This window comes from Tursiops truncatus, chromosome X, assembly GCF_011762595.2.
Source record: "Tursiops truncatus isolate mTurTru1 chromosome X, mTurTru1.mat.Y, whole genome shotgun sequence".
In the NCBI taxonomy this organism is placed as follows: domain Eukaryota; kingdom Metazoa; phylum Chordata; class Mammalia; order Artiodactyla; family Delphinidae; genus Tursiops; species Tursiops truncatus.
The window spans coordinates 10,487,790-10,505,434 of NC_047055.1; the positions used below are offsets into that span (position 1 = coordinate 10,487,790).

The 17,645-nt window shown below is 39.8% G+C and overlaps 1 long non-coding RNA gene and 1 pseudogene across 1 annotated transcript in view; both read right to left on the reverse strand.

The window, feature by feature from the left end:
* The window catches only part of LOC141277555 (uncharacterized), a 270,298-nt gene that overhangs the window by 16,149 nt on the left and 236,504 nt on the right, over positions 1–17,645 (reverse strand). Inside the window, exon 3 of the long non-coding RNA XR_012329128.1 lies at positions 9,809–9,866. This is a non-coding gene — a long non-coding RNA (uncharacterized lncRNA). The remainder of the gene's footprint in view (positions 1–9,808; positions 9,867–17,645) is intronic.
* LOC101322688 (exportin-6-like) lies at positions 13,629–17,391 on the reverse strand (annotated as a pseudogene).

Consider the following 17,645-nt stretch of genomic DNA (forward strand, 5'->3'; position numbering starts at 1 on the left):
GGATAATATTTTTATACTTAAATTGCAAGAATTATTCATATATTCTGGACACAAGTACCATATCAGATATATGATTTGCAAATATTTTCTACCATTCTGCAGGTTGTCTGTCTTTTTACTTTCTTGATGGTATATGTTGCAATATAAATGTTACTACTTTGATGAAGTTGAATGTATCTATTTTTGTGATGTTGCTTATGTTTTTGATATCATATTTTAAAAAATATTGTTGATATCATATTTAGAAAAAACACTGTCTAATCCAAGGTCACAAAGGTTTACACCTATGCTTTCCTCTATAAGTTGTACAGGTTTAACTCTTATGTTTAGGTCTATGATGCATTTTGAGTTGTTTTTGTATATGGTTTGAGACAGGAGTCCAATTTCATTCTTTTGCAGTAGCTATCCAATGGTCCCAGTAATGACAGACTTTTGTTTAAATGGTGAAAATGTAAAGAAAACCAATGAAAGAGTAGAATGTGAAAATGTAATCTAATAGAGCAGGAAAAGAATAAAGCTCAATAATCCAACAGAAAACAGAAAAGGAAGACAAAAGAAGTGATGCAGAAGCATGCTAAATACACAAATTAAAATATCCCCCAGTGGGGGATAGATTCAAACTAGAGAAGGAGTAAGACGTGGAGATCACCTTCCTCCCCACAAATACATCAGAAATACATCTACATGTGGAACAACTCCTACAGAGCACCTACTGAACGCTGGCAGAAGAACTCATACCTCCCAAAAGGCAAAAAACTCCCCACTTACCTGGGTAGGGCAAAAAAAAAAAGAAAAAGCAGAGACAAAAGAATAGGGACGGGACCTGCACCTCTGGGTGGGAGCTGGAAAGGGGGAAAAGCTTCCACACACTAGGAAGCCCCTTCGCGGGCGGAACCGGGGGTGGGTGGGTGGGAAGCTTCGGAGCCATGGAGGAGAGCGCAGCAACAGGTGTGCGGAGGGCAAAGCAGAGAGATTCCCGCACAGAGGATCTGTGCCGACCGGCACTCACCAGCCCGAGAGGCTTGTCTGCTCACCCGCCGGGGCAGGTGGGGCTGGGAGCTGAGGCTCGGGCTTCGGTTCCGAGCTCAGGGAGAGGACTGGCGGGTAGTGCTCCTACCAAAAGACATAGACTGGCTGAATGGATACAAAAAAAGACCTGTATATACGCTGTCTACAAGAGAGGCACTTCAGACCTAGGGACACATACAGACTGAAAGTGAGGGGATGGAAAAAGATATCCCATGCAAATGGAAATCAGAAGATAGCTGGAGTAGCAATTCTCATATTAGACAAAATAGACTTTAAAATAAAGACTATTACAAGAGACAAAGAAGGACACTATATAATGATCAAGGGATCAATCCAAGGAGAAGATATAACAATTGTAAATATTTATGCACCCAACATAGGGAGCACCTCAATACATAAGGCAAATGCTAACAGCCAAAAAAGGGGAAATTGACAGTAACACAATCATAGTAGGGGACTTTAACACCCCACTTTCCCCAATGGACAGATCATCCAAAATGAAAATAAATAAGGAAACACAAGCTTTAAATGATACATTAAAAAAGATAGACTTAATTGATATTTATAGGACATTCCATCCAAAAAGAACAGAATACAGTTTCTTCTCAAGTGCTCATGGAACAGTATCCAGGATAGATCTTATCTTGGGTCACAAATCAAGCCATGGTAAATTTAAGAAAATGAAATCATATCAAGTATCTTTTCCAACCACAACATTATGAGATTAGATAAAAATTACAGGAAAAAAACTGTAAAAATTCAAACACATGGATGCTAAACAATACACTACTAAATAACTAAGAGACCACTGAAGAAATGAAACAGGAAGTAAAAAAATACCTAGGAAAAACGGACAATGAAAACATGATGACCCAAAACTTATGGGATGCAGCAAAAGCAGTTCTAAGATGGAAGTTTAGAGCAATACAATCCTACCTCAAGAAACTATAAACACCTCAAATAAACAACCTAACTGTATACCTAAAGCAATTAGAGAAAGAAGAACAAAAAACCCCCAAAGTTATCAGAAGGAAAGAAATCATAAACATCAGATCAGAAATAAATGAAAAAGAAATTAAGGACACAATAGCAAACATCAATAAAACTAAAAGTTGGTTCTTTGAGAAGATAAACAACATTGATAAACCACTAGCTATACTCATCAAGAAAAAAAGGGAGAAGTTTCAGATCAAGAGAATTAGAAATGAAAAAGGAGAAGTAACAACTGACACTGCAGAAATACAAAGGATCATGAGACATTACTACATGCAACTATATGCCAATATAAGGACAACATGGAAGAAATGGACAAATTCTTAGAAAAGCACAACTTCCCGAGCCTGAACCAAGAAAAAAGAGAAAATATAAATAGACCAATTACAAGCACTGAAGTTGAAACTGTGATTAAAAATCTTCCAACAAACAAAAGCCCAGGACCAGATGGATTTACAGGCGAATTCTATCAAACATTTAGAGAAGAGCTAACACCTATCCTTCTCAAACTCTTCCAAAATATAGCAGAGGGAGGAACACTCCCAAACGCATTCTACAAGCCCACATCATCCTTATACCAAAACCAGACAAAGATGTCACAAAAGGAAACTACAGAGCATTATCGCTGATGAACATAGATGCAAAAATCCTCAACAAAATACTAGCAAACAGAATCCAACAGCATATTAAAAGGATCATACACCATGATCAAGTGGGGTTTATCCCAGGAATACAAGGATTCTTCAATATATGCAAATCAATAAATGTCATAAACCATATTAACAAATTGAAGGAGGAAAAACCATATGATCATCTCAATAGATGCAGAGAAAGCTTTTGACAAAATTCAACACCCATTTATGATAAAAACCCTGCAGAAAGTAGGCATAGAGGGAACTTTCCTCAACATAATAAAGGCCATATATGACAAACCCACAGCCAACATCATCCTCAATGGTGAAAAACTGAAAGCATTTCCACTAAGATCAGGAACAAGACAAGGTTGTCCACTCTCACCACTATTATTCAACATAGTCTTTGAAGTTTTAGCCACAACAATGAGAGAAGAAAAGGAAATAAAAGGAATACAAATCAGAAAAGAAGTGAAACTGTCACTGTTTGCAGGTGACATGATACTATGCATAGAGAATCCCAAAGATGCTACCAGAACACTACTAGAGCTAATGAGTGAATTTGGTAAAGTAGCAGGATATAAAATCAATGCACAGAAATCTCTTGCATTCCTATACACTAATGATGAATAATCTGAAAGAGAAATTAAGGAAACACTCCCATTTACCACTGCAACAAAAAGAATACCTAGAAATAAACCTACCTAATGAGGTAAAAGACTTGTATGCAGAAAACTATAAGAAACTGATGAAAGAAATTAAAGCTTATACAGATGGAGAGATCTACCATGTTCTTGGATTGGAAGAATCAACATTGTGAAAATGACTCTACTACCCAAAGCAATCTACAGACTCAATGCAATCCCTATCCAAATACCACTGGCATTTTTCACAGAACTAGAACAAAAAATTTCACAATTTGTATGGAAACACAAAAGACCCCGAATAGCCAAAGCAATCTTGAGAAAGAAAAACGGAGCTGAAGGAATCAGGCTCCCTGACTTCAGACTATACTACAAAGCTACAGTAATGAAGACAGTATGGCACTGGCACAAAAACAGAAATATAGATCAATGGAACAGGAGAGAAAGCCCAGAGATAAACCCATGCACATATGGTCACCTTATAAAGGAGGCAAGAATATACAATGGAGAAAAGAGAGCCTCTTCAATAAGTGGTGCTGGGAAAACTGGACAGCTACATGTAAAAGAATGAAATTAGAACACTCCCTAACACCATACACAAAAATAAACTCCAAATGGATTAAGGACCTAAGTGTAAGGCCAGACACTATCAAACTCTGAAAGGAAAATATAGACAGAATACTCTATGACATAAATCACAACAAGATCCTTTTTGACCCCCCTCCTAGAGAAATGGAAATAATAACAAAAGTAAACAAATGGGGCCTAATGAAACTTAAAAGCTTTTGCACAGCAAAGGAAACCATAACCAAGAACAAAAAGACAACCCTCAGAATGGGAGAAAATATTTGCAAATGAAGCAACTAACAAAGGATTAATCTCCAAAATATACAGGCAGCTCATGCAGCTCAATATCAAAAAACAAACAACCCAATCCAAAAATGGGCAGAAGATTTAGATAGACTTTTCTTCAAGTAAGATATACAGATTGCCAACAAACACATGAAAGATGCTCAACGTCACTAATCATTAGAGAAATGCAAATCAAAACTACAATGAGTTGTCACCTCACACTGGTCAGAATGGCCATCTTCAAAAAATCTACAAACAATAAATGCTGGAGAGGGTGTGGAGAAAAGGGAACCCTCTTGTACTGTTGGTGGGAATGTAAATTGATACAGCCACTACGGAGAACAGTATGGAGCTTCCTTAAAAAAGTAAAAATATAGCTACCATATGACCCAGCAGTCCCACTACTGGGCATATACCCTGAGAAAACCATAATTTAAAATGAATCATGTACCACAATGTTCATTGCAGATCTATTTACAATAGCCAGGACATAGAAGCAACCCAAGTGCCCATCGACAGATGAATGGATAAAGAAGATGTGGCACATATATACAATGGAATATTACTCAGCCATAAAAAGAAACGAAATTGTGTTATTTGTAGTGAGGTGGATGGACCTAGAGACTGTCATAGAGAGTGGAGTAAGTCAGAAAGAGAAAAATAAATACCGTATGTTAACACATATATATGGAATCTAAAAATAAAATGGTTCTGAAAAACCTAGGGGCAATACAGGAATAAAGACTCAGATGTAGAGAGTGGACTTGAGGACACAGGGCAAGAGGGAAGAGATATGGGGATATATGTTTATGTATAGCTGATTCAGTTTGTTATACAGCAGAAACTAACACACCATTGTAAAGCAATTATACTTGAATAAAGATGTTAAAAAAGTAGACCAGTGATCTCCAAAATAGAAATAAATTAAGCATGTCTATTGAAAGACATATATTCCAATCAGAACCAAAATAATTCCTGCTACATTCTATTTACGAGTCATATATAAACAAAATGACAGGTTTAAAATAAAATATTCAAGTAAATTCGTTACAAAAGAAATCAAATCAATATTAATATTCAGCAAAGGAGAGTTGATGTTCGAAACCACTAATGGGAACAAAGACAGAGATCTCACCCTGATAAAGGAACAACCCACCAAGAAGTTGATAATCGTAAACTGGTATGAACCAAATAGCATGGGTGTGAATAATATAAAAGGAAAACAGAAAGAAATGCAGAGGAAAAGTAGCATTTCCTATCATTTCTCATCTGCCTGTAATTCACATAATTTTGTCAAATTATATATGATTTGGAAGTCACCTTAGTTTATTGTGGCATTGAGGTATAAAGGTGTGTGTAGATAAATACCTATGAGAAATTATAACACTGAGATATTATTTTCCACTTTTAAAATTTGTAAATGTCTTTAGAAAAGATAATATTCAATAGATTCTGGCAGCAGTGTCATGAGGAGCCATATTGGAGCCTGAGGCAAAAGGAAAAATCTGATCCTGTCTTTATTTGTTGTTATTTTGTTCACCATTGATTTCTGCAATAATTTTGTGTTTTTTTAAATATTGCATCAAGATATTTTTAACATTTGGTGTCCAAAGTGAGTGCCTCATTTGTTTCAGCCTCAAACTTAGTACTGGCCTACTTGGCAGTGTTCATAGCCTTTGATCTAATAATTCTACCTCTTGAAAGTGAACCTAACTAAGAAATATAAAATAAGGAGAAAGGGGGGGAAACTTGCACAGTAGATCTTAAATACAGTGTTTTATATAAAGGAACAGAAAAGAATGATCAAATCAGCTACATGAAAAGACATGCAATAAAAAGGTGTATTTTCAAATCTGACTCATATACGTCTGTTATAGATTAAACAGTCTCAGGAGGTGCTTAAAAAAAGGAGTTCCAAAATTTTGGATTTGTGGGGAGGAGTGCATGAGATTCACTTAGAAAATGTATTTAACAAAACATTTAACAAAACTGCAGGTTTCCATAATAGCTACAGGTGAGGCCATGGTATCTCTAATTTTAAGTAGTTCTACAGAAGACACTTATGCAGTCAATCTAGCATTGGACATTTGGGAACCATGATTTAGAATAAAATTTAATCAGGCATTAATTACTTCATAGAGGCTTGTACATTAGAGGAATTTTTAAAAATTATCTTATTTTACAAATGAGAAAATTGAGTCCCAGAGTAACAGAGTGAGTTGTTCAGTCTCATGAGGCAAACTCAGGGCAGGAATTCAAGACCACTGTCTCTGTGCTGTCTCTGTTAGGTCTTGCTGGATTTTCCTGAACATAAAGACCATCTCTGCACAGAAAATTTAACAAACCAACAGAGCTTCTAAATTCATATTTCTGTAAATTTGTACTTTACAAATTGGGGCTCACCTGTATTGATTTAAATATGCATCCCTTGTTGAGGAACAATGCACAATGCTGCCCAGTTTTCTATAAGAATTGTAAGAGAAGTCATTTAAAAATATTTTTCTCCAAAATGTGTATATTCAACAGCCGTTAATAATGTACAGCTTCCTTTAAAACTTTTTATAATGAAAAGCTTTAAAAATGATTAGAATGATCTCTTGATTCAGATGCTAAAAATGAAATTACAGGATGTTTTCCAGAACATCTGCAAATCAGTGAACGCACAAATGGAATACTTAAAATGGCTCTTCCGATATTGGTAATTGTACCCACTGTGTGTTAACATGCTGTCTGCTATCTCACTTCATTCCAGCTGACCCTGTACAACTGCCTACCAACTCCTTATCTCATCTGATGGCACACAAGACAGACATATATTTTTTGAACAAAGGACAAAGGATGAATTTCAATGAGAAAATACTGTTAGACATGCTAGCCTATACTAACGACTTTGAGGGTCACTACTTAATAGAAAAAAATCTACCCAGAAAGAAACACGATAAGTAGCTTGCACTTATGGCCCTGGAAAAACTTGTTATAAAGCATGAATATAATTCTGAATCTTCAAGGGAACTTTTTCAAACTACAAGTCCTGCCCCAGATATATACTAGGAGTGTTACCAAACCAATCTTGGGTCCACTTGCCTGATGTACAGCAAATACTAATACCAAGCTGTGGTGAAGGAAAGTACAGCGTTTATTGCAAGGTCAAGCAAGGAGAATGTGCAGCTCATGCTCAAAGACCTTGAACTCCCTGATGGCATTCAGAAAAGCATCATTAGGGGTGAAGGTTGTAGGGAGCCTGATCATGGACATTCTTCTAATTGATTGGTGGTGAGGTGACAGGGTGGTATTTTGAGAGTCTCAATCATCAATCTTTCTCCAACTGGTCTGGGGTCTATGTGCTTGTGGTCAGCACTCAGTTAACTTCTTCCACCTGGTGGGGGTTTTAGTATCTGTAAGAAAATTCAAGGATATGGCTCAAGATACTATCTATAGCTCTTGAGGAGGAACTAAAGGTCCTTGGCTTTGTTTTATGGCTAAACTATTATTATTTTGTCTTGTTTGATTGTTTTGCTTTGTTTCTGCATTTTCTCACTACTCTGATTAAATATGCTCTTTGGAACTCAGAGAAGGCCTAGGACTCTAAAACTTTTTTACAAACAAGAGGTGGGGTAAATGGGAGGGAGAGAGGGGGTTCTGTCCCCTGGAAGGCCCCAAAGGGTCCTGCTCAGTTTCAGGAGCAGCCAGGCCACCTGTGGAAAACTGCTGCTACAAAGCAAGACACTAGGTCTCTTTTTTTCCCCCTTATGCTCCCATCAGTGACTGCTGTGAAGTAAATATTTACTTTTGCATTCATTTAACAAATATTTACTGAGTGCCTAGTCTGTGCCAGGTTCTGACCAAGGAACTATGGCAATAGTAGTGAATAAATTAGGCAAAAATCTCTGCCTTTAGTGTTGTGGCTATAGATATCTCTTTTTAAGTAAGTGGAATATAATGCCATTTAATTTTACAAAATTCATACTATATTTTCAAGCATGCTTAAATTGCTGTTCATGAAAATCTGAAATCATACTGAACTGTCTGTGACACAAAATAGAAAAATCAATATGGTGATGCCAGTCTTAGTAAATTTAAATCAAAATCTATAATTGCTCACCAAGACTAATTCTTGGTCTTCAGGTTTAAGTAGTCAAGATTGTAACCACATTTATTTCATGACTTATATCTATAATTAAATTATATTATAGCTATTCTTATCATCATGTTAAAGAAATGTTTCTGAATAGTGGTATAAAGCATATTCATGTTCATTTAATCCTATTTCAGTGGAAGCTGGGAAATGAGTCATTTTTTTTTAAGTGCACATCTTTTTGTCATGACTACCTATTTTGTGATTTAGGAAATCTCTTTGTTAGGGAGGCCTGAAGGTTACAGCAGACATGCCTGCACACTAGAAATCTTAAGAATTAGGTGATATGAATTGCAGTCATTACCTTGTGAGAAAAGAGGTTTGAAAGCAAATTGTCCAAAAGTACCTACAGAGATAACAGTTTGGCTAACAAAACTAGACGGTCAAGACAACCAATAGATCAAAAATGAATGTTTCTAATCATATATTTTACCATTAATTGATTATTTTTAGTGTGTGTTGGAGTAGTCTGACACCATTTTTGATACTTTAAATAGAACCTGGAAAATGTGTTTTTTTAAAAAATCCCCACTATTTGCTCTCCATCTCAAAAAATAAACTGCATAAATCCAAAGCCCAATTTCATCATACACTAGCAGTATGACCTTAACCACGTTATATAAATTCAGATTCTCAGTTCCCTGATTTCAAAAATGGCACTAATAATAGTGCCTACTTCAGAGTCATTGTTAAGACTAATGAAATAATTTATGAAAACCACTTTGCACAATTATACTTCATAGGGGTGATCTATAAGTGTTAACTGATATTATGAGCTATTGGATTTACTTCTACATAAGTTTTAGTCAACCAAGCCTACCGTTGGTAATCATGAAAGTTTGGAAGCAAGCTGAATGTCCAATAAAAGTGATTTAGTCAAATTATGATTTTTTTCTAAATAATCAAATTCTATGTGGTAATTAAAGTCATGTAAGGAAAAAATATTTAATAACAAAATATTTTGCTTCATTTTCTGTCAATATGGAAGACTACGTATTCACAGAAAATGAAGATAAAACTAAAAGTACTGAAAAACAGCATATAATTTGGGATGGTCTAATTGGTGTTCAAGCATTCTAAGATGCTAGAGGTATGAGGTATTATCACTGTAATCATCTCTTTGTCATTATCTGAACTCTGAGAAAACATAGTAACACTATTCACAATTAAATGTTAAATTAACACTATCTTGATACAAACAACAGCTAATCTACAGGCAGAGTCAAAAGTGGACTGTTAACACTCACAACTACAGAACATTTGAGTTGCATATTTAAGTCACATCACTCAGAGTGAAGCAACAATGGATGATCCACTACTGTGGACTACAGATCAGTTTCAACATCAGCAGTCAGGGAAAAAAAAAAGGAGCAACAGCAATCATGGAATTCAGCTAGTCTATGCCTTATCCACTTCACACTGAAAACAGTGTGTCTTTCAGCACCTGATTTTTTGGCTGTGATATCAGCTTTGTGCTTTCTCCCATATGTCTTCACCAATAATGGAAATTCAAAACTTTTTACCTCGCAGGATAGAGGTTTCCCGGTAGACTGGACTTTTAGGACCAAAACCAAGACAGTCCTGGAGAAAAAGGATAATTTGGTCACTGAAATGACACGTTAAAGTAAACATCATTCAGTTCTACTACATTTCTTTTCCAGAGAGGAAAATGAGACTAAGAAAGAGCAGGTCATGGATACACAGAATATTATTGCCAAATTTAACACTCCTTACCCTATATTACTGATTGCCAGTTCAAAGATCTTGCTAGTATGACATTTGGTTTTTATTGATCAGAATCTGACTGACCAAAATTTATGTATAGAGTTAAAAAAATAATGTCCATTTTTTAGGCAAATAATTGAGATCTAAAAAAGATATTTCTGTTCATCTTTATAAAGTTAGAGTAAAACATAACAAGTAATTTCTTACTCAATAATTATTTGAAAATGTTTGAAACTTGTTAACCAGCAGTTAGTGTAAAAGTTTACTATATATAATTTCCGTATGTTATGGACTGAATGTTTGTGTTCCTCCAAAATTCATATCTCATAAAGGTGGGGCCCTCATGATGGGATTAGTGCCCTTATAAGAAGAGACAGGAGAGAGCTTGCTCACTCATTCTCTCTCTCTGTCTCTCTCTCTCTCCAGGCAAACAAAACAGGTCATATGAGCACGCAGAGAAATGGCAGCTGCCAAGAGAAGAAACCTCAAAATAAAATTGGCACCCTGATCTTGGACTTCCCTGACTCCAGATGTGTGAGAAATAAATGTCTGTTGTTTAAGCCACTCAATGGTATTTTGTTATAGCAGTCTGAGGCAACTAAGATATCATCCATATATTTAGAGGAAAACATTGTTCTCCTCAAACTGTATAGTATTAGTTATCTACCAGTGCTGTCAAAAACAACTAAATTTTACAGAGGAAGAAGTCACATATAATATTCAATAATAATTTCTACTTTGAATAAAATATAATAATATTAAAAAGAAACACTCCTAAGGAAAACGTGGAGTGGGAATTGTGGACTACTGTGTATATGTGTGTGTGTATTTGTGGATATGCGTGTATTTGAGGTATTAGCCACACATACCTGGGTTTCTTACCAACATGTTTTGAAAACTTTCCCAATCCTTCCAACTCTCACTTGTATAAACTCTACCTTGTTACATCAGGCCTTGAGAGTCCTACTAATCTGGCTTCAGAAATGCAATTAATTTAGACACATGAGCTTGAAACAGCCTGCTCCTTTGTTCATGCACTAACAGAATTCTCCCTGTACCATATCTGCACACTGATGCACAGTCTCAGTTCCTCTCCATGGTCCACTGGATTATGGCTGCACACCTTCCCTAACCTGGCACATGATGACTTTATCCATACTAGAGCACACCAGAACATTCCAGAATGTTCTTTCCTGGTCCTATTAGCCTTTCAACACCTTAGCCCCTTACAGATGCAAGAGTGCAGTCTTCAGGCTTAGGATTCCATTTCCCTCAGCTTTTTTACTCTCACTTAAAGCTGCTTTGCAAAACCTCCTACCCCTGCTCTACCATCCATTCACATTCCCTTTGCTCTTCCAAACCCCCATTTTCCTCTTTTTAAGTCTCTCTAATGGTCAAATTGTTATGCTCTTGGTTAATACCCTGGATTGTTCTGCATTTCAACTGAGCCACTCTTAATTACATATCATCCATGGAAGCTATGGAGCATGAGGATTAAGAGTATAGACTTGACTAGAGTTGCTTTGCTTGGGTTGAAACCTTTTCTTCTCCTACTTCCTAGTTCTGTTACCTTGGGCAAAGTTACTTAACCCCTCTCTGTGCTTTATTGTTCCTGTTCATAAAATGACCATAATGAGAGTAGATGTGTTAAGATATTGCAAGGATTAAATGAGATGATCCGTGTAAAACACTTATGTACCTAGTACAAAAAAAGTGATGAGTAAATTGTAGTTATTAATAATCTGCTCTTTTTACTATTTCCATGCTACAATGCTAGGTGATTTAGGTCAAATTTGTGATTTGAAGGTATTGCATGATTAAGCTATAGCAATCTTGAAACATGCTCTAATCTATTTGTTCTCTGGAATACATTGCCAAAAACATTTCCTGAAATGAAATTAATAAGTCCAGGTCACACTGATTAAAACAGTATCAGAAGAACTGAACTAATACTGGACATTTAAATCTTTGTCTTTAGAAATAATTCAACTGAATCAGTAAGACTTGAGTTCTAGTAACATCATTAATATAGACAGACTATCATTAATTTCTATACAACCTTGAGCAAGTCACTAAAACAAACTGAATTGCAATTTCCTCACATGATGAAATGGGAAAATCCAATTCATTTAAAAAAGATATTTGTTGAGAATCTACTGTCAGCCAGTGTCTTCAATAGATGGCTTACATCCATTGTATCATTTATCCTTATAACAGTACTATGTAATAGGAATGATTATCCTCACTTTGTCCAAAATAAATAAATAAAGGGGCTCTGCCTATCTATCTCCCTGGGTTAAGAGGATCAAATGATGAAATTGTACTAGAAACTAGACTACAAAGCACTTCCCCAATATTGTACTTTAATTTTAATGTTTTGTTTTGACAAAGTACATCATGTCAGTAATTAAATTCTTGTTTTTTTCCCAGTGTTTTGGTGGGAAATCTGAATCATGAAGACCATTGATCAATGTTTCTAGATTTGGATATAATGATTAAATTAGGATCATTTCAAGACAATTAATGAAATATTAAAAGAAGCTTTGAAAGAAAAATAAGTTTTAGATTGAATAAATGTCACTATTCTAGAAATATATTACATATGTGTATATATATATATATATATATATATATAATTAAACATTTGTGCCACAAACTAAAACAGTTAATGTTTTTATATATTTCAGACTTTGAGGACTTTTCATTTTAGCTCAGATACTGAAGAAAAAAGTATCTTTGAGAACTGTGAATTTATTTTTTCTTTAGAACATTTATTGAATTGTTCATTTGTTTTTGCATTTCTCTGAGAAATGCAAATTGACATCACAATGAAATGCCATAACTATTGTAAAAAATAGAACATGCCAAAAAAGATTCTTGTAAAATTGTTTTCATTGTGATTAGCTCATACTTTCATTATTCATCATGTGAGGAGTTCTTCTTAGAAGTTGATGAAATAGATGGCAATCCAGAAGTGCCATCTCTTTACCAAGGATGTCTAACTATTTTTATTGGACAAGTGTCACTTTTAAAGTTGATGAACAGCAAACATGAAGTAGTAATAACTAATGTTGAAAAATGAAGCCACCTAAGAAGCAAGAAATGATAGATGACATGGTGCATTTTTAGTACCATAAAAAGTTCAAAAATGAGGAATAGTTTTGGTCATGCCCTAGTTTTGATTTTTTTTAATACAACAACAACATAAGCATATTATTTTTTCATTAAGCTTCTTAGTTTCTTAGTATCACAGTGGAATGATGAGAAAACAAGAACAACAACAAAAATAACCATGAGTCTGCAAATCTCTGACAAAAAGCAGATACTTCAAGGCATTTGAGGGGGAGGGAGGGAGAGTCTTGACAGCAGTGCCAAGGTAGTTCCAGCATCATGCCTCTCCTTAGCTTGCTGGGCCGGGAGGGGTGGGGAGGTGGAATGGTGAGAAGGTGGCACTGTCACAGCTGTCCTTGGCGTTTCTGCCTCGCGACTGATACACGCATGATCTGCGTGGACCACCCCACAGGATTTTCCGGTGCCTCCCCGGTACCTGGCCGCATGACCCCTGCCTGCTCCAAACCCCTGGGACACCCCGGAGCCAGTTCTGCTGGGTGGGCGGCAGGAGAGGAGCGTGGAGGGGACGAGGGCAGGCGACGCTGCTCTGGGCATGAGAAACCGAGGAGAGGCCGAGGCCCATTTGGGAGACACCCGTGGCAGCAGGCGGAGGTGGTGCAGGTGGCAGCGGCAGGAGTCGGTGTCCCTCGGGCGGTGAGCAAGCTACACCTAGAGCTTCATGGTGCCGGGGGGCAGGCTGTCGTTGCAGAGTCTGTAGTAACGCAGGTCGTTGACCAGGCTGTACACATTCTGGGTGAATGAGGGCAGGTCCCCATCCATCTTGAAATTCCGCCCCAGCACATTTTTCTGGTTGGCATCCACACCGTCACAGCTGGTCAGAAACTCTGGGAGGAAGGCCGCGAAGAAGCCATCAAAGTCCACAGAGGCCATGCTGTAAATGGCAATGCCAATCTCCTCCTGCAGGAGGTCGTGGGACTTGTGAACCAGGATCTGGAGCAGCATGTTCACAAACTGAGAGAGAATGGTGGTCCGGAAGATCTTCTGTGGTCCAGCTTCTGCTTGGTGTTGAGAGTCTCCAAGTAAAAGAGATTTTATTTTAATAGGTAGACGTCAGGCTGGAGAAAGGACTGTCCAAAAGCCTGCATGATGGCACTGAACTGAGGCTCATCCTCCATCTGCTCCTCGGCAGTCCCGCTCTGGACACTGGCTAGGATGGTGGACTTGAAGAAGCACCTCCAGTTGTGATGGAGCGACCGGAAAAGCAGCTCAAACAGCTCAGCCTTCACATCAGGGGAGGGGCGCTCAGCGATGATGGGATACACCTGCTCTATGCACAGGGCGATGATGCTGGGGAGGAAGGGCTTGAACACCTGGCCAGGTTCCTGGACCACCACCTGCAGGATCTTCAGGAACTTCTCAACCACCCGGCAGCCAGTACTGCCTTCGTGGAGGATGCTCTCGGCCAACTGTTCTCTGGTAAACATATTGAGGAAAGTCTGTATGATCTGCTCAGTGAAAGGCACGCCCATCTGTACTCTAAGGCCTCAAAACAGAGTGGGGAAGAAGCTCAGCATCTCATCAGACACATCTGGCTGATGGATAAAAGCTGGAAAGAGGGCCAGTGAGACTTGAACAGATTCCTGCAGGGACTGGTAGCTGATCTGTTGGGACTTGGTGGATTCCCCAGAGATATTCTCCACGATATCTTCTAAGACACTGTCTGGTGGATAATCACTTTGGTGTCATCCAGGGGCATCTTCCTCTGCGGGGTGACAGCATTGGGCTTCAGGTTGCAATAATCCAGAGAGAGCACAGAGATGAGGCTGGCATGGTTGATGGAGTGCACAGGCCACTGCTGCTCGTTCTCTGGGATGTTTGGCCATGGAAGCAACAGGACGTTAGAGAGGGCGTGGCACACCAATACCTGAGCCTTGTCAACAAGCTGCTGGGTAGAGGCATCGGTGATTCTGTTGAATACTTTCTGTACTGTAGGGATGCTGATCAGAAAGACAGGTCGCACAGTGGTGGCCCGGGAGACCAGTAAATGGCACACAGATAGCAGCAATTTGTCTCGGACCTTGGTGCTCATCAGAGGCGTGACTGTATCTACGGTGGCGGAGATGAGCGTAACAAACTGCTGCATATTCTGCCGATGAGCCTCGCTGCAGTACTGTGCTAGCCAGTGAGAGTAAGCCTGCAGAGCAGCCAGGGACTAAGCATGCACATCAATGAGATCAGGCTTCAATACTGATGGCACGGCAGTCTCAATGTTGTACAGTTTTATCTGAGATCCATACAAAGTGACTGACCAACCTCTCCACCACAGTGAGGGTGTCCCTGAAGCGCACTGTGAACACGTCCCCGATGAAGTTCTCAGCTAGGTGGCCCACAGCCTGCAGGAGGGAGCTCAGGACTCACAGGGAACAGTGCAGCTGCTGGCAGTCGTTCTCTGCTGTGATGTTCAACCTGTGTCCTGACCCTGAAGTAAATATAAACTGCCCTAACCCCAGATAAACTTTTTTTTTTTTTTTTTTGCTGTACGCGGGCCTCTCGCTGCTGTGGCCTCTCCCGCTGCAGAGCACAGGCTCCGGACGTGCAGGCTCAGTGGCCACAGCCCACAGGCCTAGCCGCTCCATGGAATGTGGGATCCTCCTGGACTGGGGCACGAACCCGTGTCCCCTGCATTGGCAGGCGGACCCTCAACCACAGCGCCACCAGGGAAACCCCCCCAGATAAACTTCTAAATTGTCCTGAAGAACTGGGAACAGTGTTGAGAAGGCGTGTGTGGGAAGGAGCTCCATCACTTTGGCCACTACCTCCAAGCTCTGGTGTAAGTACCACTGCCACTCTGTCTGCTGATCGTCATCCAGAGTTTTGTCATCCAACTCCTCCAACTGGGCCTGGTTGTATCTGAAGTGGATTCGATTCAACACCTCCATGAGCAAGAGGACTAGGGCGTCTTCGTACCTGTTGAGAACTGCCTCCCTGTCTCCTAGACGGCTTTTCGTTTTCCTTGTCAGATAGTCCAAAAAGAGCGTCCAGATATCCAAACAAGAAGTAACCTTCATGAGTAGGCTGATGAAATGTGTACTTGAACAAAACTGTCAAAAACTCCACCACAGGGAACTGGGAGTAGGACTCGATTCTTCTTAGGTGAACACTCACAAAGAGCTGCAGAAGGTCATTAAACTTCTCGATGTAGCACTCATTGAGTTCTTCTAGCCTTCTCTTCACCGTGTGGGCATTGTTATCCTTGGTGATTTTCTGCAGGTAGAAAGTCTGCTGGAACATACACAGTAAGTAGTCCTCGAATTCCATAGGCACACAGTTCTTGGACATGAGTTCATTGATGCAGGACATGGCCAGGACCCCAAGCCAGCTGCACTCCTGACCCAACACACAGTTCTGGCTGCTGCCGTTAACCGATGCCATCTTTCTGGCCTGGATGTCACAGCCAAAGCAGGCAAAGTGGAAGATGGCGGTAAGGAGGGACGGGATGATGCTGGCAGACAGAGGAATCCGACTGAAGAGATGGGCCAGGCACTCCAAGGCCAAGGAACAGATATACTCACTCTCCGCATCAAGGATGGGGATTGGCTGATTCAACAGTTTGGCTGAACTAGGACTCTGCAACAGGTTACTCAGTAAGTCACCACTTTCTCCTGAGGTCGGGGATGGTGGTGGGGTGGTGGCAGTCACGCTGTGTTTGTCCCAGACAGTCTCCAAGATACCTGTCAGTAGCCCAAGCACTGTCTGCACCTGGTCCAGCAGCAGCTTTTGCAACTCCTCCTTCCGAGCCACTCTGAGGTCCTCAGCGGGACAAGCCAGCTCTTCTGAAGTTGTCTTCAACATGATCAGCCCGAGGGGAGTTGTCACAGGGGACTGGATCAACTGTAAAATGTTAGTAAAAAAGTCATGGTAGAACATGGGCCAATCTTGACGGCCAATGTCAACAATCACTTTGCAGAGCTTGTTCCAGATGAAGTAAGGTAAGGTTTTGTGGTGAGCCAAGAGGAGTTTGGACAGGCAGCTACGGATTTCCATCTTATCCTGAGATGGGACCCCAAGCCACATTTTATTGATCAGATTCTCAAAAAACGTTAAACTGTACATCATTACACAGTCATTCCTAGTGCTGGAGACAAAATACAGGCAGAATCTCCAGGCTCCTATTTGCTGAGCAAAGTTATCAAGAAGTTCCTCTATCTCACGTTTTCTTTCATTGGTTGTACAGTCGTGGAAAAACTCTGTCATCAGACTTTCCAGTGCCCCGAGAGAGGCTTCTTCAGATGCCATGCTGGCCGGGGAAGGGGGCTGGCTCTCGGGCTTCGGACACGTCCCGCTCGCACAGTTCAGCTCATGGTCCTGGCAGGCTCGGGAAGTCCCCTGCCCGGGCAAAGACAACCGCTTCCCCACCCGGGCCCCGCGGGGACCCTCTATAAAGAGCGCGGCCCCCCGGCCCACCTCATCGGGGACCCCCGGAACTATTCATCACCTCCCCAGGGAAACTGAAAAAGCAGGAAATGGGGCTCGGAGGCCGGCGAGGAGGGCAGCGGCTCGGGG